At 41.1% G+C, this 22,373-nt stretch overlaps 1 protein-coding gene across 3 annotated transcripts in view; it reads right to left on the reverse strand.

The window, feature by feature from the left end:
• The window catches only part of MYO16 (myosin XVI), a 368,841-nt gene extending 352,547 nt beyond the window's left edge, over positions 1–16,294 (reverse strand). Inside the window, exon 1 of one of the 3 annotated variants that reach the window (XM_010394347.4) lies at positions 16,275–16,294. The gene's annotated coding sequence lies outside the window, so the exon portion shown is untranslated. Of the gene's footprint in view, positions 1–15,782; positions 16,015–16,274 lie in introns of those variants that run through there. The other 2 variants (XM_039550108.1, XM_039550096.1) reach the window with 2 other exon arrangements.
• Positions 16,295–22,373: the final 6,079 nt, after the last annotated feature.

Genomic DNA, 22,373 nt, shown 5'->3' on the forward strand with positions numbered 1-22,373 from the left:
GGTTGTAGAGAGCAGCAAGCCCAGCCCTGAGCCTCCTTTTGTCCAGGCTGAACACCTCCAGCTCCCTCAGCTGCTCCTCAGAGCATAGGCATCCCAGACCCTTCACAACCTTTGCTGCCCTTCTCTGGGCAGAGATAAATAGTATTTACCTTGCATTCAAACTGAGAATGAAAGGCTTAATCCCATCACTAGCACAAGAAAAAAATCAGGGAAGTAAACCTGTACAGCTCAAAATCTGGTCAAAACAGAGACAGCTGTCATTAGAAGCTATTACAGCTGGTGGTGGGGTCTGAGGCTGTGACCCAGGAAGAGATGACCAGTCCGGGGAGATGGTCCTGAAAGGAATCGCCTTCCCGAGGTCCGGTGTCTTCCTCTCAGCTGCTGGCAGAGGAGCCCTTGCAGAGACTGTCAGCTCTTTAGTGATATCAGCTCGTGATTCCAGCTCAGCTCTGCAGGGCAGCCTCCAGGCCAAGCCAGACCAGAGAGAGAGACGAGAAGACCCGTGTGGCTGGTTCCGCACGAAGGTAGCTTTATTGTGGGTCCCCTCCGGGGAAGGGAAGAGCCACGGACGACCTCTCCCCCACAGGGGTCAATTGGTCTTCTTTTATAGGGATACAGGGGATCAGCAAGGGGACCAATGGATTACAGAGGGTCTGGGATAGACCAATGGGTTACAGAACGATCTGCATAGTGTCTCCCAAAGGATTGTGGGTCTACCTTTCCTCGCCATGACCCAAAGTAGTTGCCTTTCCAGGGAGTCCTGCTGGGAGAGTACTCAATCTTCTTATCTCAGCAGACATCCCTCCAGGGCAGTGGCTGGGCATATCCCACAAGAAGCCAAGGCCATAAGGCTGTGAAAGCCAGTTCAGTCTGTGGTGTTTGCAATTGTTCACATACATTTTGGTCAACTCCACTGGTTTTAGTGGATGTGATGCAGTACAGGGGAATGTGTGCAAGAAACAAAGACAGGAAAAAGGGGAAATTTGGTGATTAGAATATTAATATGGGCATTATAGAATATTAATACCTACATAAAAAGGGACACTTCCCCTCAAATGAAGAGGTTTTGTCACAGAACTCTGCAGTTCATCTTATTTTAATGGATTTTGCTTGCTACTTTCTATCATATAGTAGTTCATGAAACAGTTCATAAAGTCCTCTGGCAGAAATTAACTGCATTTGTTGTGTTACAGCGGTTGCAATTAAAAAGGCAGTATTTCCACACTGCTACAAAATAAAGTATTAAACGATAAACTGCAGTCTTCTTTGTGCTTAGAGAAGAACCAAGATTTTGCAGATACCTTATTTAATGAGGGAGAAATTTTTGCTTCTTTTGAATTACTTTAAATAAATGCAATTTTCTTGGTTTAAAAGACAGTGAATAAATTATAGTGATGTGCTTTTAAGATTAAATTGAACTAAACTCAATTAATATAATATATTCACAGACAACATAATAGACTAAATCAAGATCAGTGTGATGTCCCTTAAAGGATGAGTTTTTAGCTGCAATATATACAAAAACACAGGCTTAGAGAAAATTTTCTTGACCACATAGCTGGGGTTCCCATATTTTCTGAAACCATTACACATACATAATGCCTTAAATCTCAGACTACAGCAAGAAAAAGTATCCTTTTTTCCAGAACAACCTTTTGGTGCTGCACACCAATTTCTCACACAATTTGTATACGTAGTAACGCATAGCTTCAAGGGAAAAAGACACATTAAACACATGTCCATGAAGATGCAAGAGCATTTCAGCTGCACTACGTTCAGTGCCAGAGATTACAGTTCCTGCTTTGCCTGCAGAGGTTGCAATGTGGAGGATCGTCTCAATTGCAAAACCAGCCCTTAATTAGTTTGTGCTGCCAATTGATAAATTCTTCTCCTTAAGCTATTTTACCTGGTTATTTTTGTCACATGATCATATGCACAATGCATTTAGTTTTGCTATACATTCTTGAAATAATTTTATTCTTTTTTCAAATAAATTTGCCACCCCTCCCACAAACCTATTTTAATAAACTGCCTGGTCTCTTTTAGCACCCAAACACATCACCATAAAAAAAGACAGATGCCCAAGCGTTAATCCATAATTTCCACATTCAATGTTCTTAATGTAAATTATGTAAAAGTATGATGAGTTACCTGGAAGGCAGAAGGAACCTTGTGGTTAAATATGTCACTTACAACCACAATTATTACAATTAATTCTTTAAAAGGTGAGTCCAAGAGTTGCAAGATAGCATAGGTTCAGTACTTAGTCTCCAAAAATGAGAAAAAGAAAAAACCTGCATATACTTCAGTCTATTATTTTCATAAATATTACAGATCACAAACTATGAAATTTATTAGAGATTCATAATCTGACAATTCAGTTGCAGATTACAGGAGTTCATATTTGTGATTTGGTAGCCCATATGCAAATAATTGTATCGGTTGTTGCTGAAGGTTGATGCTGGCCAGCTTTCAGGCATCCATCCAGCTGCTCTCTCGCCCTTCCTCCTCAAAAGGCAGACAACAAGATGGAAAAGATCATGGATCCTGATAAAGACAGGGAGATCCCTTACCAGTTACCAGTATGGACAAAACAGACTTGATTTGGGGAAAATTAATTTAAATATTTGCAAATTAGAGTAGAACAGTGAGAAACAAAGACATGAATGAACCCAACCCTTCTTCTCAGGCTCCATTTCCCTCCTCCATTATGAGTCTTCTGATTCCTTCTCCCACCCCTGCAGGAAGATGGGGGAATGGGGTTTGGGGTTAGTCTATGGACCACAACCGGTTTCTCTGTGTCACTCCTTCCTTCTGAAACTTTTCCACTGATCCAACATGAGCTCTCCATAAATAGCTCCAACATGGGTCCTTCTCACAATCTGAAGGCCCCTGTGGGCCCTCCACTGGCTGCAGTTCCTTCAGGCCATGTCTGCCCACTCCAGGGTGGGTTTCCCATGGCTGCAGTCCCCTAAGGCCATGTCTGCCCTCTCCAGGGTGGGTTTCTCCGTGGCTGCAGTGTGGACACCTAGCTGCTCCAGCATGGTTCTCCATGGGCTGCAGGGAAATAAAAATCACTCCTTCCACAGCACGCAGGGAAATACCTGCTCTATCACTGCGCACTTCCTCTCCTTTTTTCTCTAACCAGGGTGCTCGCAAGGTTGTTTCCTCACACCTTTTTTCCTCTCACTGCTGTGTGCTGTATTCCCCTCTCTTAAATAAATATTTTCATAGAGGCCTGACTGAGGGGCTCAGATGTGGGTACAGAGGGTCCGTGGAGTCAGCTGGAACTGTGGTCCTCACAGAGCAGCCCCTCTTCTCTTCTCTTCTCTTCTCAGACCCAACAACTCTGCAGCCTCACTGCTACCAACACACAGATACCCACACCCAGTGCACTTCTCTACTGGCAAATAGGTTGTTTCCATGCATCACATCAGACTACTCAATTCCTCAATCTCCCAAAGCAGGAACTTAATTTACAATAGCTACTATTTAGGAAATGGTAATTTCCTAAAAATGTCCCGATTTTTCCATTAGGAAAAACAATAAACTAAGTTTCCAGTGTAACTTGTGCAACACACTACTGAACACTCCAACCAGGACTAACAGGTTCACAAGCGTTGATGTTGGCAAGGTCCATTCTATGAAAACTCTACACCATGCTTAAACCAGGGGATATTATATAGACAATCTGCAGCCTGGAATAAAGACCATGAAGAAATGTTTTTGTTTGTTTAGAAAACCAAATGTATACAAAATATAAAAATACATTAATGTATTCATTGAGGAACTCTAATACATAAATTCATTAGGGAAGCAATAAACATACTGCATAAATTAATTACTTTGTGCTTATCCTCATTAAATGCTACTTAATGAGTTAATAAGCTTGAAAAGCAATGACAAATTGCCAAAGTGCATGCACGGGGTTTTTATTTTTTTTTAATAAAGCAGCATATCTAACTGAATGCTGAAGCTCTGGATACAGGCTGCTAACATTTATGCAAGGTGGTCACTTTATCTTCTAGCCTTCATGAACAAGCACCTTCTGCCATGAGTGTTGAATTTGTCAGAAAAGCATAAACTTTACAAAGTTCGACTCCTGAAGGTACTTTTACTATGTTTCAGGAATCACCTCCTCAAAATTAATTTTGTACAAATTAATTTGGATTACAGGATAACTTCCAGCTTCTTGGGAAATATTAATCAGAAACTACATATATATATACATATACATATATATGTCCACACACTGATTTATACACACACAATAGGAACATATTGCCACACTGGAGAATTATACTCAGGCTCGGTATTTGAGAATGAAGAACACATAAATATGTTGCCACAGTTACAAACTGGAAAGAGGCTGGGCAGCACTGGAGGAAGCAATATCCAACACCAATGAATACTTTAAATTTTGTGATGGGGTACGAGTCCTCCAGCATTAACTGAGCTGTGTTATTAGCATGCCATGGAAGACTGAAATGGTGGCCCCATTTGTCATGTCACAGATATAGACTGCTTATGCTCTCATTTCCTGCAGCACAAAGGCTCAAAGTCCTGTGTTCTGTCTTGTGATTCAAACAAAACAAAAAAAAGCCCCACACATACACATTTTTCGCTTGCTCTCTTCCCATGCCAAAATTAAGAGAATATGGCAAACTGCATCCCAGAATACATTAGTCATATTGATATTATAAATGGCTTTTTTTTTAAAGTAAAATATAACATCTTCAAATCTTATGCAGCATCAGTGCATTAACTAAGCATGGTGCAGTGAATGTTTCAAAACACAGCCCTCTCATCTTCCCAGGACACACACAATTCACAGTGAAACTACCAGTGCTACCTTGATAAAATATTTAAAGCAATCTTTGGCCATTACATGAGCAAACATTCCCCAGATAACCTTGGGATATTAATCCAATTTTTCAGCTCTTAAATTGATTTTTTTTTAACTCCTTAGGACTTACTTACAGCAAAGAAATCTAATTCCTCTTTTCAGGGACAACAAACAGATAAAGTACTATTCTGAACAAAGACTGTAAGTCCTTTTCAGGGATTCTCACTCCTTGGATTATGCTCCTTTTTCCAGGATATTAGTGTGCTTAATTACTGATTTGTTGAGAATCATGAGCAATATCTAGCAAATTTCAATGCCTGTGATTATATACATACAAACACCAAAAAAACCCCCCATACATCAAAGCATTTTTCAGTATCCTCCAGCATGACCAATCCACACAAGTAAGATCTCAGTATCAGTTATCAGCATAAGAACACTTTTGAAACAAAATCCAGAGGAAATCAGCAACCGAAGCAGCATCAGAAAAAGCTACAGCATTAATCTTACATCACATAAAATATTTTGCATTGCTATGACAGCATGACATCATATTAACCCCACAAAAAGAAGTACACTTCTCAAGAAGGCATGTGCTGATAGTAGACAGCTACCAGAAGTTCTTCACTTAGAAGTAAATAACTCTGTAGCCTGATGTTTAAGCAAACCTTCAACTATTTTAAAACCTAGTCACTCTGCAAACAAAACCATGTCCATCAATCACACTAAGTCTTTAGACATTTTCAATTGATTTTGGTCACTTAATACTAATTCACAAAGGATTCGGAAGCCAGAGCACAGCTAAATTCCATCTCCATGATTGGATAAAAATGTGTATTAAACAAATCAAGACATACTCATGTTACAAACAGGTCCTCAAGAGTTTTGTGCTGACACTTCGGCAGTAAGAGAGCTAATGAGAACAGCTATATTCTGCTCAGCACTGTTTAGGACACTAACAAATTAACTTTAGATGATTTGTCATCAAGTCCCTGTAAAAAGAAGCCACACTATTTAAGGGGATGGGGGAAGAAGAAAGAGAGCGTACTTATCTATGGAAATCCTCAATCCCAGGCAAACTGCTAGGATAATAGAAAAAATGGTACTAGAAATAACATTTAACAGGGCATAATTTTAACCATTTATCTCAGTAGTAATCATGTATTTTTAGTTTATTGATAGGCACTTTAACCTTCATTCATGTCTTTGTTTTCAGTAGTCATTATAGTACTTTAGAAGAACAGTTTTGGAAAGGAATTTAAATGCCATTTGAAACAGAAGAACAACTGGTGGCTTCCCAAATTTTCACAAAAACGGCCAATGGACCCACAAAATGAAAACTGGGTGGTGAGGGATGAGTGTCTGTTTTTTTGGTTTTTTTCTGCTTTTCTTTAATATATCTTATTATCTCACTTCTGAACCATTATCTATGGAAGAGAAGAGGAAAGGTCATCAGTAGCCAGTGGCAGCACCAGCTGGGAGCTGGAAATGGCGCTTGTCGTTTTCAGCTGTCAAATGTTGGCTGAAATTTAGTAAGTGCCAATATGAAATGATCTGTAAATCTGTAGCTTTTTTAAAATTAGCAAGAAAAAAACAAAGGATTTTGAGAAAGCAATTTGTTGTAATATTATAGTTATACATAAAGTAGTGTAAGTTGTTGAGTCTCACTGGTTCCCAGGTTAGCAGAACTCCCACCCATGTTCTGTGCTTAAACACCAAAGCAAAACAGCATTCTGTATCACACTTGATCCACTCCCTCTTAAAATGCCCTGATGTCTTTTCTCTATGGCTGCAAAGTTTTTGTGAAAGTACACATCATCAATAAAAGGAGACTAAATAACGTATTTACTCTTTCAGTGGTATCCATGACCTGTCGATGTCTTACCAACAATGAATGAAGACAAAAATGTAGAAACAATACAGGAAAGATGCAGGAATCAGCAAATAGCTCATTGTGTAGCAAAACTACACAAATATTTTCTGGCTTTGGGTTCAATCTCATGTTTTATATACCAAACTGTAACTTTTACGAAGGAGATGTGCCTTTCCCAAGCAGCAGGCTCTGTGTGAGAAGTGTGCGTGTTTGAAAGGAGAAAGAATTCACATATGTGCACCCAGCCCACTAGTAGGACAAAAAAAAAAAAAGAGGGTATGTTTCCTCCACCACTGTGAGTTCAGCAAATATGCTGCCATAGCAGCCAAAACATTGCTGTCCTTTCTGAGAAGATGAGCTAACATTTAAGCATGGAAGACACCTGGGCCCACACTTAGGCATTCCCAAGTGCCAACCTATTTAATCAGCACTGATTAAAACCTTTTGGAATGCACATAGCCAGCCTACAAGCGCCACCACACTCCACCACCTCACAATGGCCTCTCAAACATTCTCATCCCCAGTGTGGAAGAGGACGCTTGCATTGAGTCAAGAGCGAAGGGTAGATGACATAAGTGCCTATGCTTGTCTTTGTGTGTACATTTTTTGGATTTCTAGACCAGACAACTGGTGCAAACAGCTACAGCACACTGCTGTGGTCCATCACCCTCATCGTGCATCACAAACCAGACCAGACAAATTTACCTGCCGTGCAGTCACTATGTTACATGAATGGGTATGGCCATGCATGACTTGACACACCTGCAGACAATCCAAAGTACTGAATAACTGGCTTTGTCCCTTAAAAATAGACCAACATTCTCCTTTCATCCTGTTTCCAGGGCATACTATGTTCTGTGGTACTTGCTCTTGAATTGCTGACAAATTCAGTCCTACTCACTGGAACTGAACTGACTTTTTTAAATCTTATGGATTTTACTTAAATTACAGTATTAAAAATATTCAGACCTAGCTAGTATAACGATGGCTTACTATATAAAACAGAAAACCAGAAATGGAATGAGTTCTTAGCTAATGAAACTCCTCTGACTTAAATTTTTTTTCTATCTTATTTGTCCCTGTGGACACTACCTAATTTCCCCTCACTCTTCTCTCGTCTGATAGACTGAAAGTTTTGGGGAGCAGGGACTGCCCTTTGTTGTATGTCTGTAAAGGACCTAGGCCGCTAAAGCCCAAAGGTGTTGAAATGCTATTGCATTTCAATGTCCACATCAAATAATGAGGACCTTTGATTGCATTTTCTAGCAGACGCAATTTGCAGTAACTGTATTTAAAACTAATAATGAGAAAACATTTTGAAAGTAGTGTTTTTCATTTTTGAAAAGTATATAAAGAACATACTAAAGCCACCTCACTTCTGCCCACTTGCAGTGCTGGCAACCAGATGAATAACTGATCAGGTATTCAGGTCCACTGGAACATGACTTCCCCTGGCCCATGGAGTGCTTCAGCAGCAGCAGCAGATACCGCAGCCAGCAGGACGCTGCCCAGCTGCTGTGGGCTCTCCCTTTGCGTGCCCAGGATTCCTCCTCCTGCAACACCTGCACAGTTCCCCTAATCCAGTGCCTTTAACTAAAGCTTTGTAAGGGAAATGTAACATCAACCTCAGACATCCTCTGTTTGACTAAAAGTTGAGGGAATATGATGGGGGGACAGGGAGAACATCACCAATGCAAAACCTCCCAGTCCTGTACCAAGGAATAAAATTCCACGTTTTCTGAGGAAACAAACAAACAAAAAAAATCCCTCAGGATTCTGGAAGGAAATAGCTGCAGCAAGTATTAATGCACACATAAATACAGAAAGCCTGATCAGTAGTTACACCAATAGATGAAACACACAAAAATTTCACCCTGTGGATGAAAGTTCCATGAGCCAGCCTTAACTCACTGAGATAGGGTTCCCCACCCTGAGGAACAATTCTGTTCTCAAGGCACTGGCTGTCTATTCAAGGCACTGGCTGTCTATTACACTGTCCTGCAGGTCCTGGGTGCTGTTTGTACACACATTTCCTTTCAAAAGAAGAAAGAATATGTCTGGAAGCATAGAAAAGATGATTAGATACCAAAATTTCGGTGGATACAGGATTGGAGTAAAACTACTGATGGCTGTCACCATCCACTCACCCCTCTGTACATTAAGGTATGGTCACCATCAGGGCTAGGGTCTCTTTACTGGTAGTGTTCATATTAAAGCCCAGCTAGATCTGACACACAGGAGTGCTTCCAAGCCCTTTTTATTGCAGGCATGAGGGGTTAGTTAAAGGCAGAAGACCTCCTGTGAGAGTGCTAGAGAAATGTCCCAGAGGAAGACAAACTTGGCAGGATCTATGCCCATACTGTTGGTCCAGAGCAGACCCTGAAGGAAATTAGCCAGCCAACAATGCCTTATTTGCGCCCCTGCCCCTCTTCACAAGGAACAACTACTCCAATGCTGGTAGGGATACTGAATTCATTAGCATATATGAGGTGCGAACAATGAGAAAATTGAACCTGGGGCTAAAGTAAGAGCCAAATTATTTGACGCTAAAACACATTCAGTGAGGTTAGTGAAAGGGGTCAAGGAAGTACCGGGCCACTTGACATCAAAAACAGCATCTGTGGTAGGAAGTAGAAGCAGAGCAGAGTGGCTTGCAGTGTTTTTATATCCTTTCCTTTATATGGCTGTGTTGGCACACTGGGATGTAGACGAGCATGTCCTGCTGGGAAAGGAAGAGATGTGACAGGACTGAGGAATCGTGAGCCCAGGGCACGATCTTGCATGCTGAAGCAGCTCTGACTGTTTTGCATTAAATGCACATGTCCACACTCCCAAGCACACAGCAGCTCTGCCTATGGATGAACCATTTTCTTTTACAAAGACAAATAAGCAAAAGATTAGTTTAAAAGCCTGCTACAACTGTTGCACAATAAAAACAAGTGACAAGCTTTTAGGCTTAATTGCTTCATCAGTGCAATCGGGAATAAGGTATTCTGAGCCTGAGAGCTTGTTTGTTTCTTTTCCAGCTACATCCATTTAATGAATAAACAGCTCTCTCTCTCCAGACCTTATTTATATTATATTACTCCAGAGTGGATACAAAGCTCCCCATCTTCCAAAACATTAAAAAACTAGCATTTTAAAGAGATAAAATTATTACGTTTTAGTTCTGCAAAACACGAACTGCCTTCCAGTACTAAGTATTAGTCAAATTTATCAATCTCTAGAAAGAGCAAGTCTGCTCACCGAAACTGAGACAACACTGGAGAGTCTTTCTCTAAGGAGAAAACTGTTATGACCACCTGGTTGATGGGCCAGGATATTCTCCACCATGTTCTCTGTCCAACTGAAATGCACAGCATCAATTACCTGGAAACAAGCTACAAGAACACCTTTATCCTTCTAAGGCCATGCTACATTTTAGAGTGGCCTTACGGCTGCTCCAAGTTACACTGTATCATCTATGTTTATAAAAAGCTGCCTTGGCTATAAACTGCAAGAGCATACAGCCAGTAAACCCTGGCTACACCCTGAGTCCTCCTCCTCATCCTCTGAAGGCCAAAGATGACTGTGGTATATAAAGTGATTCAAGCATGCCTTCTCCACTAGGTAATATCTGAGCAGAATTTGATCCTACAGATGCACATTCTAAAGCCAGAGTCATTTGGGTTTCAAAAACGGACTGTAACTTTTTTTGGAAAGCACTTGATACGTTTTATGTATTTGCCATCATGTACAAGTACTACTATTTCCTTATAGGCATTGTCTACACAACTTTGTTACAGAAATAAAGCTTTCTACAAACACTAAAAGTTAGTGGTTCTGATTTCCTTAAGGGTGAATTTTCCATAAAAAGTCTTGCTCTAGCACTAATTGCAAAATTAGCAAGAAGCTTACGAGTAATTAGATTGGGGTGTTAAATCACTAATGTTCCTTAAATAAAACTCCTAATTAGGACACACCGCATATTTATCTACAATCTAGATCAGACAAACAGCACAAACTTTCCTTTTCTAGCTGACATCCAGGGCACTGCCTGGGAAATACTAGGCACTCACAGTACTCCCTTCAGGAAGGCTGCAGCCCTCATTTCACTTGCACTATTACAGGCAAGGATGCCTATGCACCTCCACTTTGATACCAAAGCAGACTGGCATAGTAGAGAGAGTCATAGCTGCAAATTCAGATACCTACCACCAGAAGGTTATTTATCTCTCTTTTGATTACACAGGAAGCCTGGGTACTTGCTCAGATTAAGCTTCTGTGATGGAATTTAGCTGCTGATACCATAAAAATGTAAAACGATCAACACAAAATATAAAACTATCAACACAATCCCTCCTTCTACATGGTATTTCTCAGACTCTGAGATAAATGCAGTTGGATAAATGCTTTTGTTTTATTACACCTAATAAAACACCACCTGACACAAAGGCATCTCAACTGAGAATTGATCCACAATAAACTACTGCAATACAAACAGCAATAGTTACAATTTCTTTACAGCCCCTTTACCCAAAAGGTACTTAACTGCTTCAAAACAAACCCACAATTATACTGACATTCCACATATCCTGCAGACAGTCTTTCCAAACATTTTGTACCTTATTCTAATTTCAAAACAAAATAATCCATTTTCTCAGAGAAGCAGATGCACAGATCTTTAGGTATCAGAACTTTTTTATTTTTAAAAAAAAAAGGTTTAAAACTGGTGGTTTTAAACTGGTTACACCAGTTTATTTCAAGTCCACTGAATATCATTTCACATGAACACAGAATTTCTATTTGCAAGACACATTTCACTCTCAGTTTGACACTGACCATCATAAAAACCAATATGTCTTCTGAGCCACAAGCAGTACCTTTCAGTTACCTCCATTTTACTGTCTGAAGTGGTTCTGTTCTATGCTTGTGCTGCAGCTGCAGAACTTTTTCTCCCAGCACCAGGTGAGAGGCACTTAAGCCTAGAAGCACCAGAAAAATTAGCTTGGCTACCATAGTGCCTGTATCTTTGAGTCAACACAGCTGTCAGCCTTGCACTGCTGGGGATGCATGTGCTCTTCTATGTTCTCAAGGCCACTGAAGTTTTGATAACTTATCCTAGACATACATTCATTCCAGCAAGGAAAAAGCCATTTTCAGCATGACTGAAATTAACCAGGTACTTCTCTATGTATGATACAAAAGTCACAGTCAAGACAACCTCCCTGAAGCAGTTTACCTGTGAGGCTTCATTGTTGAGACAGTTTAATTAATTTTTAGTCCAGTTTTAAGTGTCACTTTTTATGTAACACCACAGTAACTAACTCATTAAAAAGATACATATTTGCTATATCCATTAGATAAAAACCTCAGTCATCTCTTCCTACAGCACAAGACAGCAAATGATATTTATTATTTTTCTAATGTAAGTTGCTATTGCAACTTACAATAACCTCAATTGTTTTGCAGTGGATACCTCCAATCCTTTGTATTCAAATATTCATTCATACTAAACATAGACAGATGTTCTGACTGAAAGCAGGTTTGGTGTTTTGTCAGAAAGAACAAGTTTTGCTGAAACAAAAGCCTTTCTGCAAATGATATTGCAAATCTAGTATGTAATTTTGGGGCAAAATGTAATGATCACAGATTTCGGCTACATTACTCAGCAGCTGAGACTTCACATTATCGCCATCAAGACCTGAAGCCAGGTCCAACACTTCAAGTTGCACGCCTTGCTTTCATGATCCCAAATATTTTAGAAAAGAGAAAGATCTTTCCCTGACCAAACAGATATAATGTTTGCATTAAAACTTCCAGGAATTAGAAAGAGTGATATTTTAAAACATTTAGAAAAAAGGAACAAGATCTAAAATCCATTATCCAACCCTCCTCTTCTGCATGTGTAATAAGACAGCCAGGAACATACACATTTACAGGCATGAATCAGAACATGATTTGTTAATAATTACTCCACAAAAAGGCTGTGTGAACAGTTCTAGATGTACACACATATTAATGTTTATTTGATGTGAAATGTCTCTAAAAAGCGAAATGAATTAACAGCTGTGCCTGGCACCACATGAAAAACACACCTTAAGGAAAAGCAACAAATTTAAGTGCAAAGGTTAGAGTTAGATGCCTGCCAGGACGGTTTTTTCATCTTATTGAGCCAAAAAATATTTGCTATCTTTTTCAGAAAGATCCAACAAACTGTAATTCACATGAACTTGGCAGAGTCTTAAACCAGCAGGTGTGTCCCACAAAATGGCAAGTGTCTCCAGCAGCTGCTGTTATTGCCAACACGATATTCCAAGGTATCATCAGCTGCATCCCCAACCACTGCTAATTTTGTGCAGGATTATAACATTTTTCTATGTTCATTAGCTACAATTATTTTAATAACAGTTAGAAGCAGAAAGAAGGTGAGGTGGAAAAAAACACAGAGAATTTGCAAGTGAGGTTTGCTAGACTATGATCAGAAACACAGTAACAGGCCAACACAGAGGTTTAACTTGAGATAGTACTGACAGACTGTACAAGGTGGACCATGCTGCCTGTTTGAAGTTGAGTTTTTTTTTGTTGTTGTTTAGGTTTTGTTATGTTTTGTTGGGATTAAGTCAGATGAGAAATTCGCTATTTTGTCTTTTTTTTATAGAACTGGACAAAAAAAATCATGGTCATGAAAATCTGAATAAAAGCTTTGGAAGAATATTTTCTGTTGTATCTCACAATTGAACAAAAAAACCTTTTTTGCTTATATTCAAACTGCATATTTAAAGAAATCAGTCTGAAATAACTTGTTGATCAGGACAATTGGGTGAGACAGAAGAGGTTCATGTTCAAATTTGTAATTCATCTCACTGAAGTGTACCATTTATTATGGCCACTTACCTTATGTTCACTTTGTCAGAGCTTCCATGTCTAAGGTAAGAAACCATTCCCTTCCAAAAGAGTAAAAATGTGGTCGAAACTGCTGTTCTGTTATTTCTTGACAAAAAAGTTTTAAGACTGCTTTAACCGAGATGTCCATTTTCCTTGATACGACACCCTACATAAGCATGGTATTTTGTAGATACCTTCAAGCAGGGATCTGAATTTGGCACTAAAATCTTGTTTTACAGTGGTGAATGCCAAATGCTTTGCATCTCATTATGCTGGTTTGAAATAATAGTACTACTTAAAAGTAGCATAATGACAACATAAAATGCAAGAGCTCTTTCAAAGCAGTGCAATAAACCACTGTTACCATGATGGTCAGTTGCTCAAACAGCACTACAAATTCCAAGCAGTTCAAGCTCCATTTAATTCCTACTGTACAATTACAGAATATATGATACCCTAGGTAGACATATTCACACAACTTTGTACACTTCCAGTTGGAATTATTCTGATCTCCCAGTTCAAAAATTTTTGATGTTTATTCATTTTACACATTAAATACAGGTTCTGCACACCATACACCAAACATTATTGCTAGTACTTCGAAAATTATTCCATAATCAGGAAAGATTCAATTCATAATGAAAACATATTATAACAGAGACAAAATATATAAGGCCAGTTGTTGTCTGGAAACTTTGAGCTCTGGCTTAACCTATGTAATATTAGACATTTGGCTTCCCCTTTGTTCCTTCCTCTTACAAACTGCTTGCTGTACCTGTATCATCCTTTGAGGCCAAGGACTGGCTTTCTCTTTGTGTAATGTGATTTGCAGCTGGGATTTCTGAATGCTGCTACAACACAAAATTACAGCAACGGTTCAGAGCTCTGCTCTACCAATCACCCTAATCCCAGTCTTTACTGGTACTTTTAATGGCCCCCCTGCTGTTCCAGAACAATAGCCCACTCAAGAGAACTTGTCCCATCACTTTGAATCTACTGTAAACACACACACATATATCCATGTACTATGTACATAACATACCTTTATTCTTTTTTTTCTTATTTTTTTTTTACTCTCAGGCACATCTCAGATGCTGGCAATGGAATCTAGAATGCTTTTACACTCACAAAATCATTCCCAAAGCAAAACACTACCTAAAAGGGCTACTACTTCAGCACTGCCCGCTCATTTTGGATGTAATGTACTGATAAAAGTGGTAACAGGACTGCAAGCAGAATACATGAGAGAATAGCTCAACAAGAGAATAGTCTCTTATAAAGTTGTGGGAACAGGAGTCGAGAGAAAACACGATCTGCCCGAGATTCTGCCCAGAAACAGCCCACAGCAGGGGACAAAAGTTCCTAAACTCACTATGTAAACACCTAAATTGCATCATACCCCTCTTCCTGAAACATACGGGATTATCCTGACACGTTATGCGCTATCTTGCCAGACGGAAGGAAAAGTCATTTTTCTCCAGAGCGATCATCCAGATCAGGCTCCCACTGCCAGCAACCCCAGCCCTCGTACCCGCAAGTTTCCAGCGGCGAAATCCGGGTGCAAGGAGAGATCCAGCCCGGCACGGCGGCGCGGGGAGCAGAGGGTCAGGAGCCACTTGAGGCGAGCTAGTGATGGAAACCAGCCTGGCGCTAACATTGCTCTGAAGTCCTTCTGTCACCCATTCGGGAGGCAGACTCCCAAAAAAGACTGGGATTTAACCGACTGACATTACCAATGAAAGAAAATATTTATCAGAAAATCGCCATCCGTCTGCCTGTCACTGCTGATTTCCACCAGCGGGGTGGCAGGATCGCGACGGCCTCTCCGCCCCAAACGGCGGCTCGGGAAGGGCAGCGGCGTGTCCACAAAGGGTCTGGTTTAAAGAAAAGTGCCCATCTGACAGAGCCTGGGCTGGTTTTCTGCCCCCCTACACAAAGAGCGCGGGCTGAGCCCCGCACCTCACTGATCCCCCGAGCTCCCCGGCTCGCTCCCCCCGGCTGCCCGGGCGGCTCCTGCCGCCCCTGGCAGACCGCACCGGGGCTGGCGCTAGCCTGCGGGCCGCTGGCCACGGAAAGGGCACGGGCACACGGACAAAAAGGAACGCAGAACAGATGAAAAGGCACACACACCACCACCCTCCTCGTTCCCGCAATACACACAAGAGACCACCAACCAAACCCGTCCGCAAAACTCACCTCCTCATCAGCTCGCTCCGGGTACGGGAGAGCCGCAGGGCATCCCCGCTGCGGTGCGCGCCTGCCGTGCCCCCCGCCGCCCTCCTCCCTCCCTCCCGAGGGCGGCACTCACCTCGGGGGGACGCAGCCGGCCCGGGGGGGCCGCCTCTCCGCCGTGCCGTGCTGTGCCGGGCAGGGACGGCGGGGCGAGGCACACTTCCACTTTCTCCGGGGGTCTTTCTTTGCCGTACCGAGCCGCGCCGCCCCTACCTCCCCCGGCACTCCTCCCCGCCCGCCCCTCGCCGCCGCCTCCCCGCCATGCGAAGCGAAGCGCAGCGGAGCGGTGCCCAGCTGCCGGGCCGGCCGGGGGCGGCTCTCCCGGCGCTGCCCCGCCCCGGTACCTGCGGGGGCAACCCGGGGGCGACGGGGTGGTCCAGGGCAGACACCCCGCACCCCAGCGGGCACCCCGCCGAACCCCTGTCGCATTCCTCTGCCTCCCTTTGCAGCACTCACCTGTCGTGTTCGGAGCTCACTCGGCCCCGCGGGGCACGCCGCAAAGGGCTGCTGCTTTTTCGGGGTTTGACATGCTTTGTCCGCCCCTCTCCTTCGGTAAACTGCTCGAATGAAGAGGTCCGGGAAGGCTGTGTGGGTGGGAACGTCTACATGTACTTCAACACAACAAAGACCCACTTGATTCCCTATTGGCACCTAATGCCCAACAAAAGGGAAATGCCGGGCATATCATAATTATCACCCCGTGAGATGGATGCCAAATCAACACTTCTTACGAGGTTGTACTTAGAAAACAAGCGGCAGCTTGCATGCATCTATTTCTGTCCCGGTACTATAGCAGCTTGCTCACGCCCTCCTGCTTTAGAGCTGTGTTTCCTGGCACTGGAGGTAGAAATCTTGCAGAAAACATAAAGGCAGGAAAGTTACAAGTCCTGGCGACAGTCTTTTGACACCTTAAAGTAGTGAGACTGGCTGTTAAGATATTTTGCCCACAGATGAGAGCCCTGCCTAACATTTAGCTGAAGTGCATATCAGAGCATCTTTTTTCAATGGAGGCTTAACAGGAATCGTCCTAGCAAAGTCCTTACTAGGCACTGCCCTACACAACACATGCTACGTAGTCTTCCACTACATCCTCTCAATAGGAGCCATCTTTGCTATCCTAGCAGGATTCACCCACTGATTTCCTCTGTTTGCAGGGTATACCCTGCACCCCACCTGGGCCAAAACTCACTTCAGGGTTAAATTTACAGAAGTAAGACTTACCGTCTCCAACAACCCTTTCTAGACCCAGCTGGCATGCCACAATGATACACAGAATACCCAGATGCCTATATATTATGAAATGCTATAGAATATAAACACCTACATATTAAATTACCCTTCACTTGGTCTTGAATGGTCCCTGCTTACCTGATGATGGCACCTGCACTGCTGACTCGAGTTTGGTTGTAAGGGATATAAGCAGCTGTCCCTCATTTAAAGCTCAATTGTGATCTACATGTAAGTGATCCACTTTTGAAATGCACTCAAGCTTTTCCAGAGAAGCTCAAGCTATGAATCATGCATCTGACCACAGCTATCTTTACACAAAGTTATAGGGACCTGGTGTGCAACTGAACAAGTAGTATCCCTGTAGCCAGATTAAATACATGGCTGTAGAGTGCAGTGTTGAGGGCAGAGAACACACTTCCCTATGTCTGGAAGCTGAACCAACACACAAGAGCAGAGGAGCCATGAGGACTGAAGGAAAAGAGAGCCTAGTCTTTAACTTTGTGATTGTGTAATCAGCTAGAAAATGTCCTCCCAGAACAGTTTTTTATCCTGGTATTATACATTATAGGGATCAGAATTTAGACCCTCATTCACGCTCCTGCAGGTTAAGTGCTTGAATGATGTCTTCTGGTCCCTTTCCTTTGAATTCTGGCTGCCTTCTGTCTGAAGACCTTTCTTAGAAAGTGGACTGAAATCCTCTGGGGCTAAGGAAGGCCTTCAATGGCTCTTTGTTTGTTGGCCAAGTGCTCTAAATAATCAGTGGTTATGGAAAAGGAAGGTAATTTCCTCCTTGTGCTCTGTAAGCAACTTTCATGTATAAAATCTGTCATCTCCTATTGATATTAACTCAGTACAGAAAGACTGATGTCGCAGGTAGAAAGGATCTCCTCGATTTGTGATGCCTATTTCTTTCCTTTGACTTTTTCTGTAATGTAGACTTTTACTCTAGAGTCACCTTCTCTGAGGGACTAGGGGCTAAACATCTAAAATGGAAATGAAGCAATGGCTGTGTAAAGTACCTCAGCTAAGTACTTTAAAGCCAGTATTTCATGTCAAAGAGAAATTGTTGCCAGTAGTACTGAGGTAAGCCCCGTTCTTGCAAACACCAACATCCAAAAGTTTATTTACAAGGCTAAATTCAAGTCGTTGAGATGTGTCACGTAAGACAAAACATAGAAGAAAATCCTGGGAAGCAATTCATTTTTTGTTCTTGGAAGAAAAGAAAGGGGAGCACTGGTATGAAAAAAATGTCTATATCCTAGTGTTTTCTGGTGCCTATTTTTCTTGAAGCAAAGAAATGTTTAGATGGCATAGAAGGAGACTCCAGCACTAAATTAGATGGCTGTTTCCCCTGAGGGTGTACATTTACAATGCAGCTAAGCTGGTTTGGGAGCTATTTGTTGTCCTAAAGGTGACAGTCCTACTCCTAATGCTTCCTCTGTTGGAGCAAAATTTAAAGAAAGCTAATCATTTCTTCATAGCTCGTTTAGCTGCTTGAACAGGCTCTCTGAGAGTCAGTGCTGGGTAGATTAGAAAGAAGCAGAGAGCAAGCAGCTGTAGTGCCAGCAAATGGAGATGGGGACCACCCTGGGACTGCAGCAGGCAGCCCCCAGTTTGACTGAGCTGTCTTGTGAAATTCACCTTCATAGGAAGAGCTCAGAGTAGACTGTGCATTAAATATGCTCTTCCTGTGCTATTATTTTGCTTAATTCTGGCTTAATGAACTGCTAAAGAGAAAGATTCTGTTCCTTTGTAGTGAGGACACACCATCAGGCAGAGGGAAGACCTCACTTCTAGTGCTTCCTGGAAGAATTGATTCTAGGTGCTTGAGCAAGGCATCAAACCAAGGTCTCCCTATTTCCCCAGTGTCCTCAGTCATTCCTCCTGCACCAAGTTCTCTGGCTCCAAATTCCAGTGCCAGGTAAAAACGCATGCACAGCTCTCACCACGTTGGCACTGATAGCATGTGCAGTGTATATCTGCATCACAACATAATCCCAGCAGGAGTGCTGGTCTGCGTGGGTCCTGTACCCAGTCTAGCCCTGCTGGCTCTGCAGGACACAGAACTCTGCTGGGTAGATGTACTATTTTCCAGCAGGCAAACCATATGAAAATATAATTCTATCAGTTAATAAAATATTGGATTATTCTACTAAAGTGACAACATTTCATTAAAATAGCAATATTGATTCTGTTTCCAAAGCTGATTCTTCTATTAGAAGACCTCAAAGGTCAGTTTACAATTACATCCAATGTATATAAAGTTCCCAATTTTTTAGTTTTCATTAGTTTGCTGACATAGAAACATGCACAACTCTTTTTTTGCAAAGCCGTAAATTAGAAGGAAGGCAAGAAAAAATTCCCCACATAGATATTTTAAGTTAGTGATGTTCACTGTAGAAATAATTTGGCATGACTGCAGATAAAAAAAAACCCCAAAAATTTGGATGAAATATTTGTAATGGTGAGCTAATATCACTCACTGGTGTTAACTTCATCTATTCAAACTCCAATATGAGCAGACTGTTACTTAAGTACAATTTCAAATCTTTGTGTATTTCACTAAGAATGTTATTGCAGTTCATTCAGTCATTCTTGTATTGATAGTTATGAATCTAAGTTGCTGTCACATTTGACACTAACCTGCAAAAAAAACATAATTCCTTGCTTCTCCCCCAGAGCACTGTCATTGTATATCATCAGGGGATGAAATTCTGAATCAGAAAGAATTTGAAATAGTTTGAAATAATCAGCTCATTTCTGTAAGCTAATGTTGGTAGGAAATTCTATTGTCGGTCCACACAGTATTTTTACAAATAAAAGGGTAGAGAGACTCCGTAAGAAAACATGGTCATTGCCACAGCATGAGCTTTACCAAAATGCCAAGCATGCCATAGGAATAACATGAATAAGAGCAGCAGTCCTTCTGCAGCTCAGAAGTTTCTCTTTCATAGGAAATGGAACCGAACCTCTGTGATTGTTTTGAGGCTGCCCTCTTATGTTCAAGTGGATTGTCTTTCACTTTTCCACTCATTTTTTAAGTAAATATTATTTTCTGCAGACCAATTCAAGCTTAAGATCATGCTAACTCTACACTTGCCTCAGGATATATTCAACTTGTGTTGTGAATATCTCATCCCTGCAAGTATTCAAGGCCACACTGGGTGGAGCTCTGAGCAACCTGGTCTAATGGAAGGTGTCCTTACCCGTGGCAGGAGGCTTGGAACTAGAAGGACTCTTTAAGTCCCTTTAAGGACTCTTCCAACACAAACCATTCTATGATTCTATTAGACTTAATGTTTTTTCTCCAGGAATATAATTTCAACATGTACCTTGGAGAGACAGAGGCATGACACTGTCTCGGCTTGTCCCATGTAGCTACAACACATACTCTGTAGCTGTGTTGGTTGCTTTTTAGTGGAGTAGTCAGTTGCAGAAGAAAAACATCTCTAGTTTGACAGCTAAAAGCTTAGGTAGGAGGTGTGAATCATTGCCTGAAAGCTGGGAGACACTTTGTTCATGCAAATTGCATGAGGTGAAGTGAGGACAGTACAAGGTTTCTAGACAGCCAGAACCGAAGTAGTCTCAGAAAGGAAAAGTAAGTAAGAGAAGATTTGAGTCAGGGAAAGGGAGAGGGCATATTTTTAATCAAGCCAAACATACCTAATTTTCTAACTTTGAAATCATTCCAGTTTTGCTGCATGGACAAAAACAGAGAGGTCATGTTGAAGAAAAAAAAGACAGATAACTAAATAATCTACTATGGCTACGGACATGACAGGTGATGCAAAAATATGAAGTGAAGAGAAGAAAGTGACCTAGAATATACACATCAAAGGATAAATCTATTGCTTGTTATAAAACACCCATGTTAAAGACCATTATTGTTAAAGGCGAGGTCATGCAGTGAAACAGAAGCATCAGGAAAAGTGAAAAGGGAACAGAGAAAGAAACAAGGGAAATGAGAAGGAGTTGCCCTTTCAGAAGAGAGATCTTTATTTATACATAACTAATACACAGCAGCCTGGCTTGCTTCTATTGAATAAATATCTTTGCTTAAGTCTTCCACCAAGGTTAATGAAACATTATGAAAGTTAGTCAAGGAGAAAAATTTTGTAACCATTGAAGTGTATATGAATTTCACAGTATTTTTGTGTCTGTCATTTCAAATTATACTCATCTGTGTTTATTTGTTTTTTCAGATAAGACAATAGCCTGATCAGGTTGCTTTCTGGCTCCAGCTCTACCATCTAAATTCATCAATAAGTACTTGTTTTCCAATTTAGATTTCTATACCTTAACCTGGAGAGTCATATCTCATTTTCTACTCTGTCAGCAAGCTAATTATAGTAGAGGGAATGGCATTTTAAAACTGGTAAGAAAAATTAAAAAGAAAGTGTCAAAATTTATTTCACATTTCATATTGAAAGGTTCACTATGAATCCACAGTGCAAAGCATGGCACAAAACCACACAGCACTTTTGTGCTATGGATTTTCCCTCTATCTCAGTCTGTTCTGCAGAGTGGACCAGATGCTAAGCTTAGGCAAATTAACAGAGACATTGATTTCTATTCATGGGTTTGCATTAATCAAGGTCCATAGTATTTTAATATGCCACATATCTTCTTGACAATTAGTTTAGGGAAGTACAAGATTTGAAATACTGGAGCAGCTACTAACCTCTGAATAGCACCACTGCTGATCTGAATTTATGACTCCATAAGGGCCTATCACAATCATAAAACTACTAATTGCTGATGTGTTAATGAAGGATTGGGTTACCAAGAGCTTCAACTGCTTGGTTATTGCTGCATTCAAAATATTGAACTAGATGCCATCAGCTTTTACAGAAGGAGATATGTTACATGGGCAGAAGTAATTGTTCAGAAAAACCTATATTTAGGCATTTTATAGACTTGTGCTCAAATACTAATCTAGATAACTCTTCTGTAGATTCTTACTGTTTTCATCATTATGCGAGCTATTTACATCCTGGGGTTAGGTGCAGAAAATTTTTTGTTTCTAAGGTTAAAACACATGAACTTATGTCTGTTACAGCAATGCAAGGCAGTGAATATCTGCATTTAGCTTTAATTCAGTAACAGTGTGGCTCCAGTTACTTTAAATTCCTAGTGAATCATTTTTAGAAACTGGTATTTTGAGAAGAGCTTTTTATTGGTAGGAATCCAAACCAGTTCCTTCATACTGCCAGTTCAAAACCACATTTTGTCAGAAAAAGCTTTCTCAAGAGAAGGGCATGCATAAATGCAATCAGTGAAGTGTAGTAAATAATAATGTGCATGCCCTTAGCCTACCAGAATTAC

Source organism: Corvus cornix, chromosome 1 (assembly GCF_000738735.6).
Source record: "Corvus cornix cornix isolate S_Up_H32 chromosome 1, ASM73873v5, whole genome shotgun sequence".
NCBI lineage: Eukaryota > Metazoa > Chordata > Aves > Passeriformes > Corvidae > Corvus > Corvus cornix.